Genomic DNA, 22,231 nt, shown 5'->3' with positions numbered 1-22,231 from the left:
CCTGTAGCGTAATATTTTATTGTGTCAGGGATACAACGAGATAGGCTGCTCCATTCCCTCCAAGGGAAAAAAAAAAAAAAAGCCTGACACCAGAGTTTTAGACAGGGAAGAATGGAGAAAGAGAGAAACAGGGAAAAAGAAGAAGACGATGAACAGAGCATGAGTGAGCATTGCTTTCAGAGAGCTTAGAATAGAAAGCCGGAGGGCAGTATAGGCATCAATCAAGCCACTGATCAATGAATTGATTAGTAAATCGGGCACCATACAGTAAGTCAAGGCTGAAGCTCCATTAGGGAAGAGCTATGTCATCATTACAGACCAGAATCCAACGGCTTTGGGTAAAAACCAGCTATTCATTTTCACAAAGGCCTTACAGAGAGGGTCAATAACACAAGAACTGGGACAGTGAGTTTAAGTTAAGTCTTTTCTCTGCTGTTGACTCATCTACACTGTGAGATAGAGTTTATGTCAGGCGCTGCACATTAGGCAAACCGAGCTACAGTCTGTGGAGCAGTAATGACACCAAGCTGATATCATTTACTCTTGTTTTACCTCACACTGAAAAACTGCAGCACTCACAAACAGTCAACTGTAGCATTTTAAAAGCTCCAGTGTAACCTGAACTGCTACCACACTTTTCTTTTACTTCCACATAATATACTTTAATTATCTATGACTGTACCTGACTGTCATCCTGTTGTGTATTCACTGACAGGGGGTCAAAGAGATGCTGATTCAATTTTATTGCATGTGGCAGCTCTTTGAACACACCGTTTTCATCATTTACGCAACATTTATGAAAGAAGGCAACATTTTGTTGATTGATTTCACAAATACAGTCAACAGTATCTAACACAGGCTACTTTTTTTGTCGCCTATGGATAATGTCCCCATACTTCCTTAAAAAAATTGAGTTGTTGCATTTGGAAGAAACTTTATAGACTTTTTGAATTGTTGTCTGCAACACATTCTTAACTTTGATGGGATGAATTTGATGATTTGAATTTCCTCACAGACACTAGCAAAGCAACACTATACTTAAAATAAGCAAAGCTGGTTGCACCACCATGCTTACCTATATATCTTTGAACCTACACTTACGGCTGAAAGTGATAACAGAAATAAACAAGCTTACAGATTTTGCATATCTGTGCAATGCAAATCAGCCGCCAGTCGTCTACCCTGAAGTGAGGACGACGTGATTCGGTCTGTTCTACCAGCATGTGTGCCTCCACACATTCGATTCGCTAATGCTTTACTGGATGATGGACTTCTCTGCAGCTACATTTAGGCAGGAACAAGAGCATTTTTTGCAGAAATGAGTAACCAAATTAATTGCTTGTTTGTTTTTATGCAAAGAATGTAAGTTTCAAAGTAGTAGTAGTGCATCACCCAAAGCTAAATACCTGTTCAGAGTAGATACACACACACACGCACACCTTTAACCGCAGAAATCCACCATAACCTCATTAAGACACAGTTATGCAGCCCTGCAGGCTTAAACATAAACACCGACACAAATAATTGACCACCCAATCATCCAAAACACACACTGAAATATACACACGCACACCTGCACTCACTCCTGCTTTACACGTTATTATTGACCATTGTATATGACAGGGTGTGGTGTTTAATAGAATCGGTATCTGCTGAGGAAATTATGGCAAGGCAGCAAATGGACTGTATGACACGTGCACACACACACACACACACACACACACACGCACACACACACACACACACACACACACACACACACACACACACAGAGGAGACAGCTGCATTTCCTACAGCCAGTCTATGTCTCCCAAGGGACTGCTTAGCTCAGCGCTGGCCCTGTGATAATGAGCCATTTTACTTTATGCATAAAAGCTGTGCGATATAATTTGTAACTTTACAACCGGCCCCGATATCAGAACAGCTTATATGTCCTCCTGATGTTCTCTAGGAATAACCAGGATGAGAAATTAGCTCAGGAGAGAGCAACTGTGTATGTACTGTGCTGTAGCACAGGCCCAGGCCACATGCATATAATGTACATCTGTTCTTTTGTACTACAATAACAGTAACTGTATATATTCAGTGAGACTCATTAGTTTAGCTTGATATTGATTTAATTGATTATTGTCAAAGTCAGCCCCCGAGAATAATGGACAGATGTTCTCGGACACCTCCAGGATGAAAGGGATTTTGTTTGTTGCATGGAGCTAAAAGCTAACTTATTTAAAAGAGCTAATGGAGCTAACAGCTAAGAGAGCTAAACACACAGCAGGACTGAGAGTTTCTGTTCAGAGGACGATGGAGCGTTACACAGTGACCTGCAGTTGACTTCCACCATGTACAGTTTAGAGGTCAAATACTTTGAATCATAATACTTTTAACTAACTAACAAAGTAGAGAAACAACATTTTGATGTTGGGAGGCTTTACAGTCACTTCAGGACAGCTAAAATAGTTGTTCGTGATGGTAGTGAGTACACTATTCATTGACCGGGTCATTTGTTATTTGCTGTCACCATATCTGTACACGGTAGGCTTTTCTGTTCATTTTTTACCACCCCACCAAAGAATATTACAGATCCAAGATGAAACTGACAGGACAAAATGTCAAAGTGGTCCAGTCAGGGAAAATTTGTTTGAGGAAATTTTCTTGAATGGACCTCTTTGAGGTTTGACATCATAATTTCTAACTTGCATTAAGATTCAGTTCCATAAATCAATATTTTACTTCCTGTTCCCTCATTTCAGGTTTGAGCGGGTATGTTTGCTCAAAACATGCTCTGTGCTTTGTCCACTAGTGGTGTCTCTAGCTACAATAGCTTGTCTTGTCTAACCCTGACTTGAATCTCAATGTCTAACGCCATCCAGGGATTTGATCGGCTAAATAGCGTCAATTAAGATGTTTTTACAATGCATGCAATCGGTCTGTGAGCCTCCTGGGCCACTAGTGCATTAAAGGAACAAAGGGGCAGTAGCCCTGCTGCTCCATTTTCCATTCCTGACTTTTGCCAAGTGAATGTTAAGAAACATTTTTTAAAGAAAGAATGTAGAGAAATTTAATGGATAAAGAATATAGCAGCAACTTCTTACATATCCATTAAAATATAATGAATAGAAAGTAGTAATTGCTGCGGATCATATGATTAAGTTGGTAAATCTACATTTGACTCTTTTCAGCTGTCAAGTTTCAAGCAACAGGTAACTACTCGGCTGATGAGAGTACACCTCGCCTCGCACAGTAGCAATTTGGTTCTACTGAGTGACGTTTATGCAATTATTTCTTCGTAAGTGAAGAATGGAAGCAGAGTTAATGCATGCCACTGTAATAGGATATCAGTCAATAGGCTGAACAAATCATCTGTGTCAACTCTGCTCTCTCACCTATTTTTCCCATCAATCTCTTTTGACTTCTGTCAAGATCATCAGAAATCACGCTGAAATAGGTTTTCAGAAGAATATGACATATAATTTGTCTGCTCTCACCTACTGACGTCAATTGCACTGCGTATGTATGTGTGTGCACATTTCTATGTATGCACAATGTACACGTGCAGCTTGTGAGTGAACGCATGTGTGTGTTCCCTATCAACCCATGCATGAGCTACATGTGTGTTCCTGCCATCTGGTGCTGTACATATTTGTTTATTTCCTGTAGAGTGAGTGTGTGTGGTTATGAAGTTCCTTCGGTGCATCTGACTTACAGTGATGTGAAGAGCAGACAGCTGGGAGAGCTGCCATTTATGAAGGAGAGGATAAGAGAGGGAGATGGAGGACGATGAGGAAGGATAAAAAAAGAGACAGAAACAGACTCAGGGACGACTAAAGAAGGAACGTGATGGAAGAAAGACAGAGAGAGGGACACACTTAAGAAATGATGATAGGCTGCAACTTTTCTCCATTTAACCCATGATGATATATCACTAGTTAATAGTACTAGTTATTTTTTACCATAGGTGATAGCTTTCTCCCAGGAAGCACAAGCCCCTCATGCTCATTCTGTTAAAGTTAAACAAGAAGGGACCCAAACCGAGACAAAAAAGGAAAGCAGGCTGAAACAAAAAGCTTTAAAAATAAGATGATAGTCCAAAGTCCAAAACTCAATCAATATAAAATCCAAAATTCAAGATCAAATGGTTGGTGTCAAAAAACACAGGGAGCCAGAAAATCCCAAAATTTAAGAAGTCAAAACATTTATAAAATGAAAAGGGTACAAACCAGAGAAGCATGAGGAACACAAGGAACAGGACTGATGCAGGGATAAAGATCAGGAACAGGAAATGCATGAAAAGAACAGAACAGACGAAGTGACAAAGAGAAACAGACAGGACTAATTAACAAATGAAACAGAGGTGAAGAGGAAAAAAGGCGGGAAAAAGACAAAGGGAGGAAATGAAAAGCAAAACATGACAGGAGAGGACAGAACTTCAAAATAAAACGGGAAATAACTACAGCACAAACTCATACCATTACAAATTCATGGCTCGTTGAGCTGCTTCTCTGTAGCATTGCCAACGGGTCTTAAGACATCACAGCAAGACAAGTTCAAAGGTCACCCAGACAAAATGCATTAAAACAATAAACATATAATAAGAAGGTCATGACAGAGCTTACACAAACATTTACAGATTTGTAACAAGCTACCCTCCAAAATATGACATTATACCTTTAATGGATGGTCTTGCAAACAAATATCAGGTTAATACAATTTAGAACACCACATCTAAAGGACATATCCACCAATTTTACACTTCAAATTCAGTTTACTCGTCGTTAGTCCGACTCACAGGATAAAGACAGTGGGTAGAAGCTCGATTCTGTGAGAGCAGAGGTTCGATGTCTTCCGTGGCTCAAGTCAGAGAAAACTACCCTGATGATATAGAGATGTCATCAGCTTGGGGACAACATGTTTTTTTAACAGACAGCGTGCCTTACAATCTGGAGGCTTGAAGTTAAGGTTAGGACAACAGAACTTTTCAGATGATTTTGCATTGCATTATGGTAAATACAGGGCCTCCATTCTGGGGGAAGGAAAGGGAGAAAATCTTTTCTTTTTTTAACTTTGCGGAAGTGCACTACTAAATTGCTGGAGTTGCCCTTTAGGGATCGTTTAAATACAAGTTCCAGTTTCTTAATGCGTTTAAAATTAAAACTAGATGAAAAAAAAACAACAAAAAAAAAACATCACACCCAAGGCCATGTGATCTGTAAGATAATATTGTAATAATTGTTCACACAGCTAATACTGGTCAGGGGGCAGTAAGCATGCAAAGCAATTAAGCTTGCTTTGCTTACTCTTCTCTGCTCTTTTCCTGTAACCCATCCCTTTCTTTTCACTTTCTCCTCCTTCACTCCTTGTTTCCATCATTTTCTGAGCTCAACTACAGTTGCTGCACAAAACATTCCAGTTCACAAACAATGTAATACAGTGTTTACTCTCGTTTTGTTTGCCTCAGCTCACACCACATATCTTTCATTTCCCTTTCTCGTTTCTTCCTTGTTTCTCAAACAGAGTATGAATTACATTTCACACTGAAGGTTGTGCTCTATTGTATTGTGTATTGTGTGTGTGTGTGTTTGTTTGTGTAACAAAAAGGCAACAAGATGAATTTCTGTTATTGGAAATCATTTCAGGGAAATTACACTCTTTGGGCATGTATTTCATGTATTTTGTCACGTCTTTTAATCATGGATCACTTTATGTATTAAGAGCAAAGCGACTGTAGCTATTCATTTGGCAAACAAAGGGCAGTGTGCTGCGTTTCTTTCCTGATTCTTGTGTGACAAAAAAGTGTATTGTGACATCGTGGTTTAGTGCTCTGCCTTTGTTTCTCCTCCCCTCAGTCTCTTTGCCTGTCAGTCAGCTCTGTTTAACATTTGCCTGACATGACAGTGTTGTCATGAGCGACATTGATCTTAGCTGCGAGAGACTTGCCCTGACCCAAATTGCTCGTACTCATCTTGCCCTTTCAGTCCTTTAGCCCCTTTGTTCTGCTGTTAGCCTCCCTCACATACATATTCTCTCGTTATCCCTCTCAGTGCTTTTCCATCTGCATCTTTCCTGCCTCTTAATTTCTTGGCTGCCTTTCAACTTTTTGTATTTCATTGTCTCACTTTTCTCTCTGATTTCTTTCTCTCGCCTTCTTCCTATCTCCTCTCTCCCTCTCTCTCCCTCTGTCTCCCTCTATCCCACTTCTGCTCATCTGGTTTCTGCTCTTATCCAAGGTGACTTGTGGAGAGCAGCCCCTCTGTTGCATACAGAGAGAAAGAGGCGGCAGCACACCTGGCTGAGAGTGGAAAACACTCAACTGAAATATTTGTCAAGCAACAGATTACATGATTGCAGCTCCTCTAAGGCACAGCGGTAGCTGCTGTTTGAAGAGTCAGGAACATAATACAACCTCACCTCTGGAGCAAAGAAGACACACTGAGTCTAAGCAGTAGAATAAATGTTAAAAAAAGCTATCTGTGATGTTTTTATTTGAACAGAAGTCCAGGTTGCAACTGTGTTTTGTACAAAATATCATTCTCTGTTACATGAAAATCTTTGAGCAGGCCCTGGTGGGTCTTTCCTGAGAAAGCTAGTCTGACAGAACAGTTAAAAAGTGCATGTGATGTCTTTGTGAGTGGAAGAAGAAGTTCAGGATTATCATGAGCATTAAAAGACATCACAGGCAACGAGACGAGAAAAAAAAGCTCAAAGCAGGAATGTCACAGTGGAAATATACTGTAAGTGCCAATACAACATAATAAAAGCAGCCTATATTAACTAGTACATGTATGCATTAGAACTTACTTAAAAGAATCATAGTAATCATCAGTGAAATGTACTTAAAGTATCAAAAGTAGAAGTATGCATTCATAGTCACTGATTATCTACAATAAATGTACATCACAGTGAAAGTGATACTCTACATTTAAGCCAGCCAGAGGGAGCAGTGGAGCACAATGAACTAATGTTTAATTGTGGAAGAATATTTTGGAGTAGAAGTAAAAAGTGGCACGGAATTAAAATACACATGTTAAGTTATGTTATAGTCGATATCAAAAATAAATAAATAAATAAATAGCTCTTAAATAAATATCAAATTATAAAGAAATATTAAAAATAAATGTATTAAAAAAACAAATTATTATGTGTTTTGTCTTTGCATTTCACCCCTACTTATTTTGACAAAGTTATTATTTTTTTCATGTGTTTCCTTTTTACATTTCTTTCTGCCTTTTAGTTCATTATGCCTTATTAATATCTTTTTCATTTGGACTGTTTTCATTCCTCCATTGTACTTAAACAAATATGTTCAGTTTGATTAAAAAGTGATGTTTTGGGAGTGGAGTTTGGTGTAGGTACATAAAATAACATACACATATTTGTATTCTGTAAGTCTTTGATGAGAGGACAGTCAGTCATCTAGACAGACAAACACAGACAGGTAAACAGGTCCAGGAGTAGAAAAATGACACATTTCAGGCTGTGTTTTTATGTCCTGCTGGGAGGATATAGTTTATCTGTGTAAATATCACTAGACATATATATAATACCTCTGAGATACTATCTGTATTTGATTGATACTGCCTGCCTCAGTGATGCTGATTGGAAATAATCCCTTCTCTGTTTTAAGTTTGTTTTTCACTTGATTTCACCTGGTGCAATGGAAGCAATTAGCTTCAAAAGCATACATTTTTTTAATGAAACCTTCCTGCTTACATAGACCAAACATTTTTCTTTGCATTTTATTTTTTTAATAAACAAAGGAGAGATAATCTAACCAACATGACCTCACCCATCTGGGAGACAGATAGGATAAAAATAAACACCAGGCAAATACCTGGAACGCTGCCCTCATATTCAGACCTCCTGTAGTAGTGCTCATGGGGCGGTGGGGTAAAACAGATGGTGAGGTTTTAGCAGTATGTCTTGTCAGTCTAATTTTAACATTTTGTTGTTGTTGTCCTTTAATTGGTTGAACAAATTGTGGTTCTCTGAAGAACGTGTGATACATTCGCAGATCTCTGTAGAAGTTTGAAACAACATCCCACTGTTTGTTTTTTGGACTTTTTTGAGTCAAAGATGTGTTTTGAACAAAGGACAGACAGTTATTCCTGCAGGATTTTTTGTTTTGATTGTCACTTTCTGATGGATAATGATTATAGCTTTATGCAGCACGAAAAATACAGTTGAAATGTGTCTTAATCACCCAGACAGCATGTCTTACATCAGAGAAACATGACGCTATTCGCTATGATGCATAAAGATGATAATAAGACATATTTTAAAGTAATTTCAAAGCTGAATATAACAAGCTAGTTTGTTTGCTGTCTTTTCTTTTCATCAGTTTTTATCTCTGTGTTTGTTTAGAAACCTTCTCAGTCCCAGTCTTCTTTAATAAATGTGTTTCTAGCTCCTTTGTCTACGTTTTAATCTGCTTGCTTTCTGTAAATCCTTGCATCCCCATGTTGTTTTCAATTTTTTTTTCATCCAGTGTATTCTTGTTGTCTGCTGTTGTTTCTACATTTTGCCATCTGTCATTGGTCAGAACTTTAGAAGAACCAGGAAACAACAGACAGGGGAGGCTTCTAATTGGTCCACAGAGGATAAGGGCCCGTTCAAGGGAATGCTCTTTGGAGGAGCGCTGATTAGAAAACAGCAGGTGCTGGTGATGGCAAGGTACTAGCTCTCAAAAGGAGGTCCAAGACCTCCCAGAGGGCCTCAAGAAAATGTGCCAAATGATGTCTTATGTGGGAAAGTTTCCAAACTAAATCAATTATACAGTAATCACACTCCTTCACTTAGTAAGGACTCACTTAGTGTATTAATGCTTCTAATTCATCTCACTGTTTAACATTGGCTTTCTCCTTTATGATACGTTTTGAAAGAATCCATAAGATTTGTCTTGTCTGCACATATCATATCACTCAGAGTTAAATCTCTATGATGTTTAGAACCCCGTCCAAATATATTTGGCATACAGCCTTCAGGTCAGATCTTTTAAGTCAGCCGCGCTTTTGTAAGTGTTGCAAGCGTTAATGTTATAAGTACAGTAGAGCAATAAGAGCACATTGCCAGATGGACCATCTCTGAATAGGGAGTCATTAAAGCCCCTGAGAGGGAAATTGTGATTTGTGATACTGGGCTATTTAAATAAAAAAAATGACTTGATTAGTTTATTACATGCAGGATCATGTTAGAAAAATGTTCAATGGTGCACCAAATCTATGGACCTCCCTTCCTCCTGTTCAACACATAGTTCACATCTTAACAACTGTATAGGTTGATTACCAGTGATTTCCATAGCATATACATATAACACTGTTCCCAAAATAAGATGACTACTGCAGTGCACCAGCAACAGGCGAACCAAACTTTCTTCGTATAGTCACAGTTTGGTAATGTTTAGGCCCAAAATCTACTTGGTTAGGTTTAGGTAAGAAAAAGTATTTGGTTAGTTTTAGCTAAGAAAACTACTTGATTAGGTTTAGGTAAGGAAACTACTTGGTCAGGTTTAGGTAAGAAAACTACTTGGGTAGGTTTAGCTTAGAAAAGCACTTGGTTAGGTTTAGCTAAGAAAACTACTTGGTTAGGTTTAGGTAAGAAAAGTACTTGATCAGGTTTAGAAAAACACTGGTTAGGGTTATTATAAATATGTCACTTATACAACTTCAGTTACGAACATACCATACGTAACCTCATCTACGTTATGTACATGATGCCACTTTACTATGTTAGTAAGATAAAATAACTCACGACTGACTTTTGGTTTCACTTGGGACACGAAATACCATCTCCTGGATGAAAGTTGCAGACACCTTTTCATTATTACTTGTTAGTGAAGTTCAGTATTTTATATACAATCTTACAGCCAGAAGACACAGAATCATAGGATGTTAATGTATTTTTTCTGCACTTCCATCTCACTCTTGAAGGAAAGGAATCATTTTCTCTCAGAACGTATAAAGCAGACCTTGTGTATGTAGGCGAGTATGTGTTGCTGTACAATATAATAATATTCTTCCAAGTAGAATGTTCCAGGTAAGAAGTGATACAGATTCAGTATGCATGATGAATGGCCTGAAGTAACGATGAAAAGTGGTCAGTGGTGTCACACAATGTATTATACACTGCAAATGTAATATTTTCCAGGTGCAGCAGAATGTTCACGGATCAGAATTAAAAACCTAAACTGTATAAGAGGCTGGTTGAAACTGTATTATTGTATATTTTACAAAAACACATATAGCATTGAGGATATGTAGCAACAGTCGATGAATCAAAGAAGCAACATAGAACCAGTTCACTTAAAACAATGTCTGCATCAATCATTTTAAGAAAAGAAAAATCATAAATAAGAAAATAGACAAATCTACAGCTGATCTAAAATGGTGACAACTAAGAGAGAATAAAGTGTCCAAAATTAAACAAGATATTTTTTTTGCATGTGAAAATCCTCTAAGGCGGATTGTTGTGTGTATATGATGAAAGATCACCTGTTTTTTTTCCTACTGTTTTTGTCTAAAGTATGAATTGGCATGCCTGTAAACGGCAGGACGGTCAAGTGAAGCCAAGCCAACAGTGCTGCTGTGACAATATGTTCCCCTGTAAAATATGTATGCTACTCAAATAAACATCAGTCCCATCAAACTGAGACTTTATGAACAGGAGGTGTAGTATGTCATACTGACTGTAAACTCTGAAACAGAACAAGCAATTTGGGGTGACCTGACCTGACTCACAATGAAAAGAACCACAGGGTAATAAAACATAGCTCATACCAGTGGCAGACTCAGGTTGTTTGAGGGGCAGGGGCGAAATAAATAAAAAGGGCACCTGCTGTATCCGGTGGGGCACCAGTGTGCAGAAAGGATACTGGAAGGGCACCCTAGAGGGCACTTTATCAAGTTTTATCTACCACAGGGGCTCCAAAAAGGACACTTTCGCATTGTTCATTGCATTATTTTGAACATGGGGGCACTAGGGGGGCGATTTCCCAGTGGCCCATACACTGAGTCGCCAGTTGATTAGGTACACCTGTACAGTCTAATGCAATCCAATGCAACTACATTCAAACTATGAGCGACACAGGTTTTAAGTCACCTCTAATTCATACAGGATGTGTAACAGGTAAACAGTATTTTTGTCTTTTGATATGAACAGTGTATCAGATTGGCAGACTATACCTTGGATCACAACCTGTGATAAACACTGGTGATCAGAAAGGGATACACTGCTCCACTTGACGGCTCCAACAACTGATAATGTTTTGTTTTATGATTGAAAGTGAATCTATAGAAGCAATAATCTTCACTCTGCTGTGAAGTTGGGCCTGAACTCTGCTGTGGCCTGATAACGACCTGTTCATTGTAATCTGGTGTGTTGGAAATGAAAAACACTGCACTGGGACACACTGCGAAGAAAAAAAGAAGTGATTTTTATGCATGACACTTATTTTCACGTCTGTAGCGCCAGGTCCTTACTGTGTTGATATTGTATAATCTGATCTTGATCCCTACAGTTTGATAACTTCAAGCTACATTTGTCTTTGCTTCCTGCCAGACAAGTCATGATTCACAAGACCACTAGAGGTCCTTGTCAGGTCAACATGCATTCAGGTCATATTTGGGGATTTGAGCAAATTACTTTCATTTTTTCTTGGCTGTGTGTCATTATTTCACTGCCCCATTAAAACATTCCCAAACCTTCCTACAGAACAGATCCATCCATCACAGGGCTCTACGCTACGCTTAAAAGTAATTTTATTGATTTTTTTTTCCGGTCATCTTTTATTAAAAATACTTTCCAGAGAGTAGTATTTGGTTAAAAGTGCAGATATTGAAGCAGACAATACCAGAAGAGGAATAAAATAAATGATTTGTCATTTTTAAAACGTTTCTAATTGCAAAGATAGACTCAACTGGAGCCTCTCGAGGCTTTCTGTAAGAATTGAGAGATGCATCAACTAAGTTGCTGAAATCTCAAACGTCCTGGCTAAATGACAAGTTTAACTATAGAAAAACGTCCATTCTTCCTTTAATTTCTCACTCCATTGCCCTTCCTTTTCTCTCCATTTATTTTTTCTTCTCCCCATTGCATTCTTCTGGCTCCCTCTTCAGCAGCACTGTGCAATCTGTCAGTCATGTGTAGCCTCTGTCAAGTTCTCAGCTAAGACCCGGGTAATCCTGCCATCGCTGAGGCTGTTAACTGGCTAATTACGGAATATATTGGCCGTCACAGCCCTCTAATCCTCCACTCTCATTCACTTTCGCCCATTAAGGATCCCGGGGGATTACTGTAACAATCACACCTCCTTCTCACTTTGATGGTATGCAGGGATTAGTATTAAAATATACAGCGTGTGTCACTGAAACGATGGCAGTGCTGTCAAGAGAGGGGAGAAAAGGAACCGCCGCACCATGGAAGTTGTACGCTCTTAAAGAAAAGGTTGTCAGATACGTATTTAAAGGAAGTGTAATACCAGCGAGGTTTGGTCAAGAAGCCGTATACTAGCAATTTCTTAAAAAGGTTTTACACGGTGGTCATTATTGTAATTGTAGCAGTGGAACTGTATGGATCTATCCTGCATCTTTGTTATGCAGGTACAATAATTTTTTTTCCTGTATAAATAAATAAATAAGTAGAATGAAATTATACAATTATAGAAAAAACTAAAATCCGATGGAGGAACCAGGTATCAGAAGATGGTTGCCTGGTTTTGCTCGTACATCGACTGAGGAGCAAACCAAATAATATTTCCAACAGAAATGTAATTCTCTTGGTCCTTAATCTCCATGACAGTTTTGTTAACAGATGGTATTTAGTCCTTGCCATGTTCCATGGCAGCTATTTTTCATGGCAGTTGTCTGCCCTGTTCATTCCTTATGGCTGTAGTTAGCAACCGAGTATTGCTGATTATCTCATGTCTGGTCTTTTATTATATATTTGCTTGCAGCACTTTCTGGCTGATGGTAACAAGAACAGGATGAAGCATAACACTGAACCTGAAAGCCACACCTGCATTCAAACGAATTTCAATCAGTAGACGGTAATATTGTATTGCCATGTGCACAATGAGACAGAGACTCCATCAAAACATCATCACGTTTGAGAAGGTGGTGCAGCTGTGAGTCGTAAAGGGAAACCCCCCGATGGTGGTGGTGGTGATGATGGATGAAGAAAACGCTTAAGGTCTGATGAGAAGGCGACTAGAGCTTAGTCTGAGAACTGGATATGAAGAACTGGGGTGGAGGAGGGTCCCACAACAGTTTGCACTGAATTGACAGCTGACAGCAGCAGAGAGAAGAACCGATTTAAAGTTTGACTGCAGCGACATGATTGGCTGATAGTGATAGGGGTTGTAGTTGGTTAAATGAAGAGGGAAAAGAAAAACCACTAGCCATTTAATGTTTTTGTCACTCTAATTTGTTCCTCTGCAGCGTTGTCATTAACCGCTATGTTTTTTTTCAGGATTAAAACATCAGTTTTATCTTAAGAACAACGTGTAGAAAACACTTTTTCACACTAGATTTGAGTTTTAGTCGTTGATTTTCCCCTTAACTTTCCCAATAAGTTGGATGAACTTTTTACAGAAGTTAATATTCGGTGTGACAAAGTGGGACAGGGAGATAGAATGGAAGGTAAAAAAAGGACAAAGACATCATAGCGCTAACTGATAGGAGCCACATTAAAGCAGCGCTCCTCTGCCTCCCGGCAACACTCCGTAGGAAGGATGGAACAAAAGAAGAGGAGGGAAAAAGGAGAGGGAAAATGATAAGCCAGCATATCTTTTATTATTTCACAGGTGGAAGAGTTTGGTTATCACATGTGTTCGCCTCCTCTCCCTCCTCCACTCCTGTTCTGTCATTTTCAGTCTCGTATATACACTTGTGCACGCTTTCTGGTTCTCATCCACCCAATTTTCCCTCTCCAGCCATCTCTCTCTTCTCTGCCTCATTTGAGCCACCCCTCCTTCCAGCAATGCTACTCTCCACCTGCACCGTGCCTGTAATCACAGCGAGCGTGTTGTGTCAAGTTTGTTAACGAGGAGTTGTTGCTGAAATTCTGCAACCCATGGGTGGTTCATCTCTGTCTCCCTGATGCATAAGGCGCTAACCTGATTTTACAGAGAGGGATAACACCTCTCTGTGGTTTGTTAACCATTTTCAGGCTTTATCACTTGCACAGTTGTGCACACATGTACACGCACACACACACACACACACACACACACACACACACACACACACACACACACACACGCACACACGCACACACGCACACACACACACACACACACACAAACCATTCCAAGACAGTCTAATTTCCACGTTTACTCACCTCTTTGTTCTATCCTCTGACACATTAGTTCCCGATTATCCACCTCAGTTCAGTCCCAATCAGCAGTCGCTGAAACAAAGAGACCTCATCATCACCTCTGTTTGTCTGAAAAGCAGTCTCATGGAAAGTTTTCTAAGTTTATTTCAGAAACGTGTTATGTGCACAGATGGGCTTCATTTATTTGCCCTGAGGATTGTCTCACAATCAAAGGCACTAAATCCTAACAGTTAGGATCAATATCGCTGGATTAAACACAACTCAAATTCAGCCAATGATGCAAATGTAATTGAAAAGATGCTTAATTAATGTAGTGCAAAATATTTTTATAATAAAACAGAGTAAAATCCCTTCTTTGCAAGATATAAAATAATGATGTTTGCTTAATGTGTATCAGCAGTTTGTTCTTGTGTCTTTTCTTCTATTGATCTTATTGTTCACACACTCTCCTGCATAATTATAGCCTTCCTACCAGTCTTTTTGTTTGTTTTTTTGTTCACAAATGAATCTGATACATGAACCTGTTTCACAGTATTTTGACTAAAACACAGGTGGAAGTAATAACATTAACGAGCATGGCTCCATTCCAGCAATTACTGCAGTGCAATGCAGCAGTTAATAATATTATTAGTTACACCTGTGTTTGACAAATCAAAACTGTTGGATAAATCTGGACAGTCTTCACCTACTTTAAAATCAGTCACACTCTATTTATATTATTTATATTATATTATTTTTTTATTATGTCTTGTTTTTTGAATGATCATTGGCCCTAATTGCATTTCTTGTCTCTGAGTATGTAGCATACATTTACAACAAGCTGAATTACACTTTCCTGGTGAATTAAATGCTGCTTTTGTCTCCTGAATTGAATCATAAAAAAAAAAAAATCATATATCAATCAGATGTTTTTGTCTTTAGCAGGTATATGGTGGTCTTAATGAAACATGCTGACACTTGTAGGTAAATAGAGAAGAAGATAAAATCATTTTTTGGATGATAACCATGAAAAGTGCAGCTGTGACCAATTTTTTCTCAGCTCACGACCCTTGATGATAGATTGCTGGGTTTACGCTATCGTTCAGCGCAACAGGAAATGAACAGACTTGATAGGATTTCTTGGTTGTGTCGTGTTACAGATGTACTGTAGTTGCAGCAGGAGTTTAGTATTACAGATTGGTACTTGTGTTTAGATCTTAACCACTCTACACGGCTTTGTTTGTGCTGAGATAGATGCCACTGCAAAAGTTCCACTTCTTGCTAAAATACTACAGCACTCTGGCTTTGCCACTCCAATAAATAAATGGTTCTAATGGTTTCTAAGGAGAGGCCGAAACCATTTTGGACACAATAACCCCCCTCCTCCCCAAGCCCTCTTCTAACATCCCCAGCCACCACCCCTCCTCTCTCAAGTGGTTAAAAGCAAGAAGCAATTTCTCTTTTTAGGGTGAAAGTGGAAGGCCAATCCCGCACAAAGCAATTACTGCAAGTTCTTGTTCATACACACACACACTTACGTGCACACACAAGCACGGCAAAAAGTACACATGGAGTAACGCTTGCCTCTCTTCGAGGCTTGTTAAATTAACAACAAGCTGCCTCTAATTGTCTTTCTTGCTCGGAAACTGCTCAACTAATCAACATTTTCGAGAGACACGCCTTGTGAAAAAGAGGGAAAGATAAGAAGAGAAACCCTAAAAACACCAAATCTCACATCAGCCCGCACGATCTGATGCACACACACACACATATACACACACACACATAATCAAAACAACAAACCTTGTCAGCAAACTACCACACAAGCACAAAATACAGTCAGAGCCTTTTTTCTCCTCTGGCACGTAATCAGCAGCACCCAAATAAAGACAGCTAACACAGGCAATTGGAAAGAAAAAAGAGGCTGGGAGAGACAGAAATGAAGGGATGCGAGAGGAAAAGAGAAAGCAAATAGAGAGATGGATGAGAGGAGAGGAGAGGAGAGGAGAGGAGAAGAGAGGAGAAGAAGGGTGTGAGGGGGAGTGTTACGGCTTCTTAGCTCCTTTGAGTGCGCAAAATAAAGAATCACTTGTATTCCTAATGACTGTGATGTGTGACAGTTTTTAGAGCCATTAGGGGCAATATGAGCCAGAAAAAAATTCCCACAATGCACCACCCACACACTCTCCACTACTGGTGAGAGCCAAGGAGGGCGAAGGAATCGGGGGGGGGGGGGGGGGGGGCAAAAGAGGGAATCAGAGAAGCACTGAAAATAAAGTGGAGTTGAGAAGGCATGAAAGATGTGGAGGAAAATTAGAAAATGAGGGAAAAGTGAGAAAGATGGGGAGAGAGTGGGAGGAAAAGAGGGGAGAAAGAGAGAGAGAGAGAGAGAGAGAAGGGAGGAAAGCAAGAAAGTGAGCCAAAGTGTGAGAGGATGAGATGAGGAGGGGGGGCCTGGTGACTACAGGCTCTCTGGTGTCTTCTATCTTTGATCTAAATGTACTTTGGCATTTCTCCTCTCCACTCCTCAGATGCAATTAGATTCCTCACTAGCCAAGCAGACGCAGATGAAATGGCTGCTTAATGACTTCCTCGGCAACCCGCCCCGGCAACGCAAACCTTCCATCTGGAGCCTCCTGTTTCCCTCCCTCCCTCCCTCCCACCCTCTCTCCCCTCTCTTCTCCCTCTTTCTCCTCACCCATCCTCTCCATATTTCTCACTTTGATTCTCTGTCATTTTTCCTGTGTATTCTTCTTTGATTTGCTTGCTCTTCTTTCTCTTTTGATCTCCACTGTCATATATTTCCCCGTGTAAATCCCTTTTTTCCTGCACTCTCTTCCTTATTCACTTTACTTATCTCTCTCGCCTCAATTCTTGTCATTTCTATTGCTCTTTTTCATGCCTCTTTTACATCCTCCACCAAGTGACCTGGATAAGCACCCGTTCTCCAACTTTTTGACAAAGAATCAGTTTGTATTTTATGTTTTTTATTCACGGCAAGCACATATTCTGGTACAACTATTGAGTAAGGAAGTTGATCCAAGAGGGTTGGGTCCCATTATTTGGCTTATTTTATCTGCTTACTGTTGTTTTAGAAAAGAGCTAGCAAAACAAGCTATTTCACTATGAGCACAATCTAATTTTACCAGACAGAAGCCTCTCTGAACAGAATCATAATTAATTAGACCACAAAGAAGACATTGTTTGTCAAACAAATATGCATACACAGAGGCTGAGTAATTACAGAAGTAGGTACAAGAAGTGTGAGAGAAAGGACCATACTGTTGCATGTTTTGGAGCATGTATACTTTCTACATGTTCTCACTACCAACTTGTCAAATACTGCAGCTTGCTCAGCAGCTTTAGCTTCAAACTATGACGCTCGTGAAGGGCTCAGCGCTCAAGTTAGCAATACTCTGTTATATATATATTATATATACATAATAATATAAACTTATCGTTGTGAAAAGTCTGTGGTTTGGTTAGGTTTAGGCACAAATATTACTTGGTTAGGTTTAGGGAAAGATTTTTTTTAGCAAAAATAACTACATTCAGTCTTGTTACCTAACGTAACTCACATTATGTAATGTACATGAAGTCACTCACGTTACCTTAGTTATATACATCATTTACATATGCTGGTGAAGATTCTCAGTCATGGTATATTGAATGGCTCTACTGAGGCAACTTGACCTGCTTGAGGGTTAGGAAAATCATGGCATAAAGTACCTGTTTTGGTCGCCACTATCACGGATTGAGATGGTCCAACTACCTGTGAAAAATAGCCGTTTTTTTGGTCGCCACAAAAACAGCTTGAAACGGATGGAACTATCCCCAGGTGTCCTTAAAAAATCCACTGGTGTGATTCGAACTGCGGTCGCACATTCGGCAGCCTTGTTGGCTGTAATAACGTCAATATGGGATGAATTGAAAACTCCCAAATACTCCCAAAAATGTCTGGACATCACAACAACAGTGCTGTATGGTTAACATACAGAAAGATAATGACTGGTGAAGGGATGGTTTGAGGCAATATCATTAAAAGATTACGGCTCATAAAAAAGCAAATGGTAATTGCAGGTCTGTTACAGGATGTGAACTGCGGCCTCCTGCATGGAGGACAAACTTGTTATATATCCTGTCTATGACTAATTATGTTAATTTATTGCTAATGCAGTAGGTAATCAGAGATAATGATATTTTTTGTCACGTCAATCCTTGCGTAAAACATGGAAGTCAAATCATCAGCCGTCTTGTTAGAGGTCTGCCTGTCTAACCTTGAGGTTACTGCTGTCCTTATCTCCTCATGCTTTATCCTCATTTCTTTCTGTCTCACTGGTATTTTGCGGTGCTCCGCTCATCTTTTCATCTCTCCACAGGAGGGAGGGCGCATTTTCTAATCGGGCTGAGTAATGCAAATTTAATGAATTTGGCAGTGAAGTCGCATGGTGTGTGTACATGCACAAACACACACAAACAGGAGTGTACTTGCACAAGCACACAAACACACACGGATCTTCAACCAAAGCCACAAAAGCATGCTTACTTCCAGTGACAGGTGGATGCCAAGATTCAGACACACACACACACACACGCACACACACACACACACACACACACACACACACACACACACACACACACAAATATGCACAAGATTTGATGTTAGCTGTTTGCAGAACAACAGGACATTGTCCAGTGGTTCTTCAGTGTCTCCTTGGGTCTCCATGGATACTGCCACACAACAGATGGGTGCATACACACACACACACACACACACACACACACACACACACACACACACACACACACACACACACACACACACACACACACATCATCTTTCTTTCTCTCTCACACATAAATACAACAACTTATGGTCTCTCCACTGTCCAGGACATTCAATCTGCTGGTCTTTTATGGTTTTAATTAATGTGGTTTTGTTTATGCTGCGGTATTGTATCTCTTAATTTACTATCATTATGTATTGTGCTGTCCGCCATGCTGGAAGGCCATGTTGTAACCTTGAATACACGTATAAATACATTAACCACAAAATATATGGACTTACTTTTTTTTACTCCTTGATAACAGACTTTACAGGAAACTGTTTTTATGAGGTTTGAGATTTGATTGTGATAAGAAATTATGTAATTCTGGTTACAGAATGGATAGCCTAAGTGCAGTTAATATAGAGTTTTGGTGTGACCCTCTTTGTAAATTGAGCACACTCCTACGCACAACAAAGGATAAGATTAAGATAGAATATATTTCACATGACCCCTTAACATGCTTGACTCTGATTGACATGCAACATCCATCATCTCTGTCCGCTCCCCTACAATTATTTGAACAATCTATGCATGTCGATTACCTACCAAATCACTTTACTTGCATTTAAAGTAGTTATACATGAAGGCAGAAATGAAAAAGCTAAGTCTGCGTGACGAAGATAAGTTGAGTCAGACGCTTTTTTCAGGGCCTCTTCCGGTAAGGTGGTAATGTTTTTTCACCTACACCAGGTGAGCAAACTATTTAAAACAGACATGTTGCCATACCAACCAGTACAGTACAAATGTACAAATGTATAAATCACTGTGACTCATTCATTTCAAACAACCTTAAGTTATACAGGGTGGCCCAGTGAGAACAGTTTACTCAAAGAGTAATGAAATCACATACAGTCACACTGATTCATAAGGGCTTTAAACCGAGCAAAATCCATCAGCCTGTCCAACCTTGCAAGCAAAACATAAAAACATCACATTTTCACAGTTTCCCAATCTCAGTATTAGCGTGGTGATTTTTAATAATTACAAATAATCTTGGGACATAGTGAAGTGCAAACTTGTCAAATACCGACGCTTTCGGATGTTGGCCAACCCTACTTACAATCCCAAAGCGTCGGTATTTGAGGAGTTGGGAAAGAGACTCAACTCAGAAATCAACTATCTAGCCAACAGGTGCTTTAAAAACAAAAACATGCAAGATACCCTTGTGGTTTGCAGAGAAATACTTTGTAAATAAAGAGAGTGCAGTGCTGTTCTCTTCTCACTGCCAACGACAGCCACAAAACTTTCTCTTAAAGTAAACAAGTAAATGTTTTCTAAAGCTCCCCCCGTTATGAAGCTAAGGGCAGAACAAGACGGATGATAAGACTTCAGGAAGTCACTGCCGCTGGTTGTTGTTCACCAAAAATACAAAAGGTTGAATAATTACCTGCAAACCAACAAGTTTTATTGTCTCTGTTTTAGATTAAACAAAGGAAAAAATAATGTGTTAATTGGTGAGCTGTAGCGGTGCATCCCCCCAGGCTGCATCCCGTCTTTATGCTAAGCTAAGCTTCTTCTGGATGAAGGTCCATTCTTAACACATTAAGAGTGGTATCAATCTTTTCATCGTAGTCATGGTAAGACAGGAAATAAACTTGTTTCCTAAAAAAGTTCAGTCATGTATTTAAGTAAAGGAATAACATCAAAATTTGTATTTGGATAATTGAGTGAAGTCCATTCACGTCTAAAGAAACTAATTTCAAAAGTAGCTCACTATTTCACTCTGGCCTGCCCCCATTAAAATGAACATTTCAGACAATTCCCTGAAGCTTTTATCTAAAGTGGCTTACAGTCAGAGCATCCGTACAAATTATTTATCGGAGCAGCCGTATCAAACAATTAGGAGTTACTGAAAAAAATCGAAGAACCAAAACAAAACAAAAAAAAACTCTTCTGTCTCTCATCAGCTCTTATTTCTCTCAGTTCCTTTCTCAGTGCCGTCCTGTCTGAATAAGATCGGGATCAGCTAATTACCAGAGATGTCAAATCCAAAGGTCCGTCCTAATTGACATTTATTTGGCCAGCTTGTACAACTTCCCACAAAACCATTAGATGGTTTCAATACTTTATAGCTTGCAATATAAAAACAATGAAAAAAACAAAAACAAAACAACTGCCTGTTAAAAACTGTCCAACCATTATTTTTAAAAAAAGTGTTTCTCAGTTTTTAGAATAGGGTGCTTCAGGCAGTCCATTATATACTGGTGTAAAACAATGAAAGAGCTAGATGGCCACAGATGGCTAAATAGCTATTGTTCTAAACCACTTAACTTATCCATACGCTTTGCAAAACACATGTAAAGCAGCACTTTCAGAGATTTTCAGTGGTGTCACATAAGTCTTATTTGGGCATTCAGGCGCTCTGTAGTGGAAATGATTATGCCATCATGTCCTGCAGCATTGATTCGTCAAGGTAACCCACATGTGACCTTTGGCTGCCGTAACAAAGAAATTTCCCCATTCGGGGACAAATAAAAGGATTTCTGATATTCTTTCTCAGGGCCAACGGGCAATGGTTGTAGCCAAGCTCCTTTTGTTGTTCATGTTCAATGGATAAAATTTTTGTCTGAAAAAAGTCACTTTTGCTTCAGTGTCCTCTGTTATGATTTAATACTCGTTGTATTAAATTTCTGAACATTTTTGGACAGATGGTTGGTAAATGAAAAATAGTATTACACCTTTGATTTTCTGGAAGAACAGGTTTAATGATGTCCTTTATTTCCTTGGATAATATTATGATAAATTGCTGTAATGTGCCTACGAAAGGTCAGCTGTAGACACAAATCCATATGGAAGTTTTAAACATCCGAGTATATCTTTTTTAATTAATTGCCCATGATTAGCTTATATTCATAGTTATTATTTACTCATACTGTGTCTTTTCAGCTATTTTTACATTTGTTTTCACACGTTAACCTGGCAATCAAAACAAACTCTATCTCAAAATCAATGACTGTTAATTCAAAGTAGGTGTCAGATGATTGACAGTACACATAACACATAATAACACACACTGAGATCAAAACAAATTGGTCATAATGACAAGATAGGCTTCATGTTTATCCAGTAAAGTCAAATTTATTCTCAACAACAAC

This window comes from Pagrus pagrus (assembly GCF_965226575.1).
Source record: "Pagrus pagrus genome assembly, chromosome: 8".
Classification (NCBI taxonomy): domain Eukaryota; kingdom Metazoa; phylum Chordata; class Actinopteri; order Spariformes; family Sparidae; genus Pagrus; species Pagrus pagrus.
This window is presented reverse-complemented; position numbering follows the sequence as displayed.